The sequence below is a fragment of the Equus caballus genome, chromosome 17 (genome assembly GCF_041296265.1).
Source record: "Equus caballus isolate H_3958 breed thoroughbred chromosome 17, TB-T2T, whole genome shotgun sequence".
Lineage (NCBI taxonomy): Eukaryota > Metazoa > Chordata > Mammalia > Perissodactyla > Equidae > Equus > Equus caballus.
The window spans coordinates 67,110,223-67,118,681 of NC_091700.1; the positions used below are offsets into that span (position 1 = coordinate 67,110,223).

General features: G+C 40.1%; 1 pseudogene; it reads left to right on the top strand.

Annotated features, from left to right (window-relative positions):
* The first annotated feature begins 242 nt into the window (after window positions 1–242).
* On the top strand, window positions 243–756 carry LOC100052117 (small ribosomal subunit protein eS24 pseudogene; annotated as a pseudogene).
* Window positions 757–8,459: the final 7,703 nt, after the last annotated feature.

The following is an 8,459-nucleotide window of genomic DNA, read 5'->3' on the forward strand; positions in this document are numbered from 1 at the left end:
CCTTGATGACTCTCATTTTTTCCCTCTGATTTCAAGGCTGACCAACGTTTCACCCTATGTCCCCTTCTGATATTCTAAAACCTTCAATCCACGTTAATGTCAAGTGTTTTCTAGATATTTCCTTGATAAGGTGTCTCTCTAAGGTAGACACTAACTGTGAAATAATGATTACTAACACTCCCGTGTGCGTTGATATGATTGGCCAGTGAAGAGTGGTCCTCTTTTCCTTCCTGGCTGCCTGAGGATCCATCGCCATCATGAACGACACAGTAACTATCTGGACCCGGAAGTTCATGACCAACCGACTACTTCAGCAGAAACAATGGTCATAGATGTCCTTCACCCTGGGAAGGCAACAGTGCCTAAGACAGAAATTCGGGAAAAACTAGCCAAAATGTACAAGACCACACCAGATGTCATCTTTGTATTTGGATTCAGAACCCATTTTGGTGGTGGGAAGACAACTGGCTCTGGCATGATTTATGATTCCTTGGATCACACAAAGAAAAATGAACCAAAACATAGACTTGCAAGACGTGGCCTGTATGAGAAGAAAAACACCTCAAGAAAACAACGGAAGGAACGCAAGAACAGAAGGAAGAGAGTCAGGGGGCCTGCAAAGGCCAATGTCAGCGCTGGCAAAAAGTGAGCTGGAGACTGGACAACAGAAGGAGTAAAGATTCTGCAGTGACTTTATCTGTGGTGACTTGTGCAGATTTTTCATGAGAGTATTAATAAACTAAACTTTTATGTGAAAAAAAAGATAATTACTAACAGTAGCCACAGGAACCAGTGCTGTATTACTTTGATCATCTCACTCTCACCAGAATACATTTGAGAATTGTATCATAATTTTAATTTTGAGGAAATTAAATGAGGAAAATGGCATAATTTAAGTGATTTTTCCAAAGACACACTGCTTAGTGAATCCAGAATTTAAGTTGATGAGACAATAGAGGCAATGTTAGGAGTTTAGTTATGGCTGACGTGACTTACAGTTCGTTACATTTTTACTAGCTCCAAAACTATAAACTGGATGGTTATGCATGGTTGACTGTGGTGGAGATTGATGACGGTGCAGTTAAAGATCAAAGAAAAATCATTTTCCCAGTTCTATACCTATTCGCATTGTTTTTTTCAAAAATTGTTTCTAGTTTTCCCTCTTTTTTCTTCTTTCCCAGAGTTAAGTGCATGTCAAGAAAGCTTTGGAGTGTGACATCAGAGCCAGGCTGTGTTTCAGTGCTGCATGACACCATGCATCATCAATTGCTGTGTCTGAGTCTCGCGGGGTGATGGAGCACTCTTAACTGGAAGTCTAGATCGGGGAAGGGAGTCTAGAGCATGGACGAAGCCAGTAGTAGTCTATCGAGTTGGTACAAAACTTCTTAAAGTCCTTATCTTTTGCCTTTCTTCCAATGTGTTGAAAGTATTTTAAGGCTGTGTATTTCTCCTTGAGTTTTTGCTTTGAAAACAATACAGTCATGTGATGCTTAATGACAGCGATACATTCTGAGAAATGCGGTGTCAGGAAATTTTATCATTGAGTGAACATATTAGAATCTACTGAAGGGGAACAAAATTTCCTACCCCAAAATGTGTCTCTTTAATATGAAGATTATTTTAGGCTAAGTTTTTTTTTTAAATATTGGCACCTGAGCTAACATCTGTTGCCAATCTTTTTTTCCTCCCCCTCCTCCTTCTTCTCCCCAAAGCTCCTCAGTACATAGTTGTATATTCTAGTTGTAGGCCCTTCTGGGTCTGCTGTGTGGGATGCTGCCTCAGCATGAGTTGATGAGCAGTGTCATGTCTGCGCCCAGGATCCAAACTGGCGAAACCTCGGGCTGCTGAAGTGGAGTGTGTGAACTTAACCATTGGCCATGGAGCTGGCCAAGGCTGAGTTTTTTCCTTTTTTTTTTTTTTGAGGAAGATTAACCCTGAGCTAATATCTGATGCCAATTCTCCTGTTTTTGCTGAGGAAGACTGGCCCTGAGCTAACATCCGTGCCCATCTTCCTCTACTTTATATGTGGGATGCCTACCACAGCATGGCGTGCCAAGCAGTACTATGTCCACACCCGGGATCTGAACTGGTGAAGCCCAGGCTGCTGAAGCAGAATGTAAGAACTTAACCACTGGGCCGGCCCCTAGGCTGAGTATTTTTAAGAAACAAGAGCCTCAGAAAGTTTCTCTTGTTACCTCCCCCTTAACTGCCTAAAAGAATTCAGTTTAAAAAAATCTGTCTTAGGAAGAGAGCTATCACCTTAGTATAACATAAACTAGATGGTAGACAGGGAGAAAACTAGAAAAGCGTGTTCCTTGGTCTCACCCTGTGTTCTGTTTCTGTGTGTCCAAACACTTGTTTTCCAAGCATTTTCTCTTTTTCACCTACCTATGAATTGCCTTCCTTCCCTTTGAAGTCCCTGACTCTCCCCACATCTAACATCTTCCTTTTTCTTTAGGTGAGGAAGGTATTTAAGGTGAGTGCTTTGGCCATTTGGATGAGTTACGAGGTTTTCCCATGTATACATGTTATTAAACTTTTGTTTGTTTTTCTTTTGTTAATTTGTCTCACGTCAGTTTAATTCTTAGACAGACCATAAGAACCCATTTTCAAAAGAAGTAAGCAAACAATCAGACAATCTTTGCATTTAACTGGATAGTTCAATTCACTTACATTTATTGTGATTTTGGATATATTTTGACTTGTTTCTACTCTCTTTTTTTTTTTCCAGAGACCATTCTCTTTTTTTTTTTTTTAAAGATTCTATCTTTTCCTTTTTCTCCCCAAAGCCCCCCAGTACATAGTTGTATATTCTTCGTTGTGGGTCCTTCTAGTTGTAGCATGTGGGACGCTGCCTCAGCGTGGTTTGATGAACAGTGCCATGTCCGTGCCCAGGATTCGAACCAACGAAACACTGGGCCGCCTGCAGCGGAGCGCACAGACTTAACCACTCGGCCATGGGGCCAGCCTCTTGTTTCTACTCTCTTACTCAAAACTTATAATTTGCTTTGTCATCTTCTATTTCTATTCTTTAGTGATAATACTTGAAATTTTTTTAATCTTTTCAGAAGATATGATCTTTACATTTTAATAAGATATAATGTGCCACTCTGTTCATGAAACTAAAGCGTAACTGTGAATTTAACAACAAAAACATATGTAGAAGCTAGTGTCCTGATTCCAGCACTGCCAAAAGATGTAAATTGTTTGTTGGTAATAACTGATGGTTGAAAGAAATCCTAAACTTTAGTTTTTATCTTGAGATATGCTTCTTCAGTTGTTAAGACACTATAATTTTTCCTTACAAACTGATTTAATAACGAGTTCTCTCTCTTTTCTTATTTTTTTCCTGTTTGCACCTTTTCCACCATGTCTGGATTTGTCTCTGGTTTCTGGAGATTCTGGGCCTTGTACATAAAGCCTACAGCCCTCTCTAGATCTTTTATTTAGCCATTACTCATCCTCTTGCCAGCAGTAACACAGCAGCCCATAGCCACTCACAACCCGCAGGCTCCAGCAACTAACACAAAGAGACAATTATACTTTTACATTAGACATATTCAATAAACAAAGAAAAGTAAAGCTCAGAGACTTGGATGGAGATGGAGGGGGAGAGAAAGAGATTTTTAAAGTTCATGGAACTTTTCTTCAGCAGTCGAAGAAACCACTATCACTACTGTCTTGTTTGTTTGTTTTGCCACATCTCACTGTGCTCTTTAATTCCCTGTTTATTTACCTGGTTTTCACGTCCCATCAGTTATGCCTGCTCTAAAGAATTCTATGTTGCAACTTATTCAAGAGCTTATTCTGTTCAGTGATGTTATAAAATAGCTCAAATTTTCCACTGCTCAATGAGAAATATTTTTTACAAGTCACTGTGAGAATTAGAAATTGAAGTTGTGGATGGACAGGAGTTGTGGGAAAAGAGACTTCTTTTTAGATATTCTTTATAGTATTCAGAGGCTTAAAAAGATCAGCACCTAACTTAAAAATGCTATCAAATGTCTTTTTTTAAGTTAATGATCCCATAATATGATATTGTCTTCAACTGATAAACTCTAGTGCCAGTACTCCACACGAGCTGTCCAGACTTTTTACCTGCATTTGGCTCTTCTCAGCTGTCAGCTGATGTGTGTTCAAGAAACATAAACCGACATTTTACATTCATCTAAGCAGATTATTACAAGGCAGGCAAATTTGTTGGGGGAAAATCTAGTGGGGGTGACTGTTGCTCTTCCGTATGGTGAATAGTGTTTGGACTTTGGAACTGTTTCCAATTACTCCATCGGTTTTTGCTGGTTTTGAAACTCAAGGCCGTAGGAAATCTTTTATTATTATTTTTTAAAATACTTTTAGGAGATAAGGATCAAAATTAAATATCCAGAACAGGTGCTTGTCTGCAAATGTGTGCATGCATTGGCACATAGCTAAATGAATGTGCGGTGTGTGCCAGCTTGGTAACTATGGGTGGAATTTGGGCATTCACTCTAGAAAATGCAACCTGTAGTGTTGTCTTGTTTTTTCTCATCCAAACAAAAGCATCCAGGACTGCATCTTTTCTATGTGAGAGGTAATAATCCAGAAATGAGTTGTTCCACGTGAGATAAATGTGTTTACCTCCCTAAAGCACCTCTTTCAAATACAAATCTTCATAAAATATAACACACACTTTGCAACCTTCCTTCCTGGAATATACTAGACAGAATCTAACCTCAGCTAGATGGGTAGGGCCATTATTAGAAAACTCTGCTATTTTTCAGTGTGAGAATACAGGATGCCCGTGGGGTTATTGAGCTATTGGAAGATGTAGGCCCTGAATTAAATGCCCTGCAGGCTGTAGTTATTGAGTTTTTCTTATCTGCTGTCCATGCTTTTTCTATTTCTGTCTTATGGTAAAACTGACGTTCCTATTTTTAATTTCTGCCCTATTAGCCATCCTTGACATTTATTGTTTGAATTGACAAATCATTGGTTGTTCTTGGAGCTGGGCAATGTTTACACGATCTTACTCTATTCTCTCTACTTGGGATAGGTTTAGATATTCCCAAGGTGGGTTGGCTCGGACAAGCATGCAGCTGAACATCAGGTGGGGGCCCGTGGCAGATTGCACTTCCCAAAGATGGCTGCCAACAATCTTCCTTACCACATCCCCTTTTAAACTGTGACCTTGACCCCTATTGAGAGATGGAGTCTACATCCTATTGCCTTATGTCTGGGCAAGTTTGTGATGAGTATGGCAGAAGTGACACTATGTGTCTTCTAAGACTAAGTCGTAAAAGGCAATGCAGTTGTTGCCTTGTCACTGACTTTTGGAGTCCTGAGCCATCATGTAACAAATCTGACTTCCATGCCATGAGGAGGTCAGAGACACATAGTGAGGCCATGCGCAGATGGTACAATCGTCAGCTCCGGCTGCCGTCCCAGCCAACAAGCATCAACCTCCAGGCACATGAATGAAGACGCCTCCAGATGATTCCAGCCTTCATCTGCTGAATCCTGAGTCCCTCAGCCCCGCTGTTGTGTCCTCCCAGTTGAGGCCTCAGACATCAGGGAGCAGAGACAAACAGTTCCTGCTGTGTGTGCCCTTGCTAAATTCCTGAACCATGGAATCCAGAGTGGTTTGTTATGTGGCAATAGTAACTGCACTGAGGCCTCACAGAGTCGCCCGTAAGTGGAGAGGAAGAGTTTAAATGCCCAGTGTTTGCAAAATGCTGTGAGGGGTAGTGGTTAAGATACTGAGCTCTGGAGTCGGACAGGTCTGAATTCAAACTCTGCCTGCATCAACTCACACTCTAGGAAAGTTCTTTATCTTCTTTGAGCTTCAATTTCCTCATCTGTAAAATGGGGTCAATGCTAGTAACTCATCATGGGGTCTTATGGCAACGAAGTCTTTGCTACAAAGCGTTTAACAAAGTGAATAGCACAGAATAAATATTCTGTAATTTTTAGCCATTTTTTCTTTGTTTGTGAAATAAGTTTGAATTCTCAAAGACTCCTTTCAGTGCCTTCTTGATTCTCAGCTGTGTTCCAGATAATTGGACTTTCCAGATAAATTGAGTTCTACTATATGACTATAAGGATTTGGCGATGTTATTTTCACACCATAAAACTTGGAGAGAAAATAGCAGTATACACACTCTGAAGCAGAGATTGCTAGATTAAAAGTTTGAGGAAAGCAGGGACCACATATCTGTTTTTCATCATTGTATCTCCAGAGTAAGCACAACTTGCACACCACAGAAAATGCTCAATAAATATTGTTTTGTTAATCATCATAAAATCCTATTCATGTACCCTTTGGATTACACGAAAGATGGAATCATCTCATCATTGGCTCATTTTCAGAAATATTAAAGATAAAGAGGAGTTTTCTGAAAAAAAATTGTCCTGAGGCTAAAATTTTAATATCTATTGCAACTATTTTCAGATGACAATTTTATTTAGGGCCACAGAAGCAGAAGAAAGAGTAAGATAACCCATTTTTCATATTTACAGATCCAAAGTATTTCCCCCATATTCTTGGAATCTTATCATGGATATTAAACAATTTGTTAAGTAATTAGCCCAATGCATTTTTGCACAAATCCTTACAGTTTTGGTTTTTATGATTTGGAGGCCAAATTGATAATGTTGAGGCAGAACTGTGATTTAAATTAATTGTAATCTTAAACTTGCTTCATAATTACAATCTCACTAGGCAGTGGCTCAGACTTCTTGTCACAACATATAGAACATTAATTAGAGAGTAAATTATGAACTATAACTAGGGATTTTGCTATGTTATGCAACCTAACTTTAATGAAACAGTTGGTTCTGATTCTTTTTTTTTTTTTTTGGCTGAGGAGGCTTCACCCTGAGCTAACATCTGTGCCAATCTTCCTCTGTTTTGTATGTGGGTTGCAGCCACAGCATGGCCACCGCTGAGCGGTGTAGGTCTGTGCCCAGGATCCAAACTTGTGAACCTGGGCTGCTGAAGCAGAGCATGCTGAACTTAATCACTACACCACGGGACTGGCCCCTAGATTCTGATTTTTATTAGGTGAAGCAGGATACAAGTTTCTTTCTGGGAGTTAGATAACCTTGAAAGCTTTAGCATTTTATTGATAACTAGTATAGAGTCTACAAAAGCAAATTCTGCTTTCCAAAATCCATAGTTACTGTATTATCTGCATCCATTAGGGTCTGCTATGGTGACAGACAATACAAAATTTCCTTGTCATACCAAGTCTACCTTAAGTTCAGGTGACTGGCCATAAAGTGGCCCAACCTTCCAGGCCCTTTGATCTTGGGGCACCTGCATCCCAGTATTTGTGTCTGTGATCACTGTGGCTGGGATGTGAGCACAGAGAATTTCACCCCGACTCTGGATGCTTCTGTTCAGAAGCGATGCACATCACTTCCACTTCACACTTCATTGGCCCAAATAAGTCAAATGGCCATGTCCAATTTCATGGAGTGGGAAAGTCGTTCTCCTATATGTCTAGGGATGGGAAGAGAATGGGAAACATTGGTCAGCCCCAGTAATGTTCCAGGAAATAATATAGTGATCGTAAGAATCTGGTTCAACATCTTTTTTTAGGAAAAACTTTTTTTCCCTCCACTTGATGAATGTTGCATTGAGTATGAATGGATCTTGCTCCTGTAATGTAATCAGTACAACTTAAAGTACAGTAAGTATGGCACAATTTACTGCAGAATGAGATTTGGTAGGAGGTGGTTCTGTCTTGGATTCTTTCCAATGGGTGGCGATCCTTAGTGCTGAAGCTGCCAGAGAGACTTGGCTTCAGCACTGCCTTGCTGAGAATGCAGTTCTGAGGCGTGGACCTGGAGGATGAGACCATAGGGAGCCTCTCATTTAATTATCTCCCCCTGGTCTGGGAGCCTGAGATAAGACACATGGTTTGAAAAGAAATCATAGGCAAATGCAGTAGAATATTGTTTTGTTTCAGATAATTTCCATGTGGATATTTAAATCTATCTTTCTTTTCCTAAGAACCAGCATGCAACCACTTCTACCCCTACCAGCCATTGTCTTGTTCTCACTAAAGGAATATATACATATAGTGAAGGCCTGATAAGACCCAGTTGGCAAGGTGTGTTAGTTGTAATCTTTTTTTTTTTTTACCCTCTAAAGCAACCAGGGTATCATATGCATCTACCATTTTTTAAAGCCTGAATATGATTTCCTGTCAGGATCTTCTCCTGCTGCAGATGGGTTCTTGACCTGTGCAAGGAAAGTGTCAATAATTTGAACCTCTTGGCACCTTCCCTACTGGCCTTTGGTGAGGAGTCTGGTTCAGCATGTTAGTGGAACCCTGTTGGACCAACCTTTCAACTGAAATTAATCACGGTGAAATCTGGGTAAAGAGGTGTCAAACATTGATTGCAACTCTGTTTCCTCTATGCACAGAAGAATCCCTAAGTGTAACTAATGAATGAACTTTCCTGGTATGCTGTTT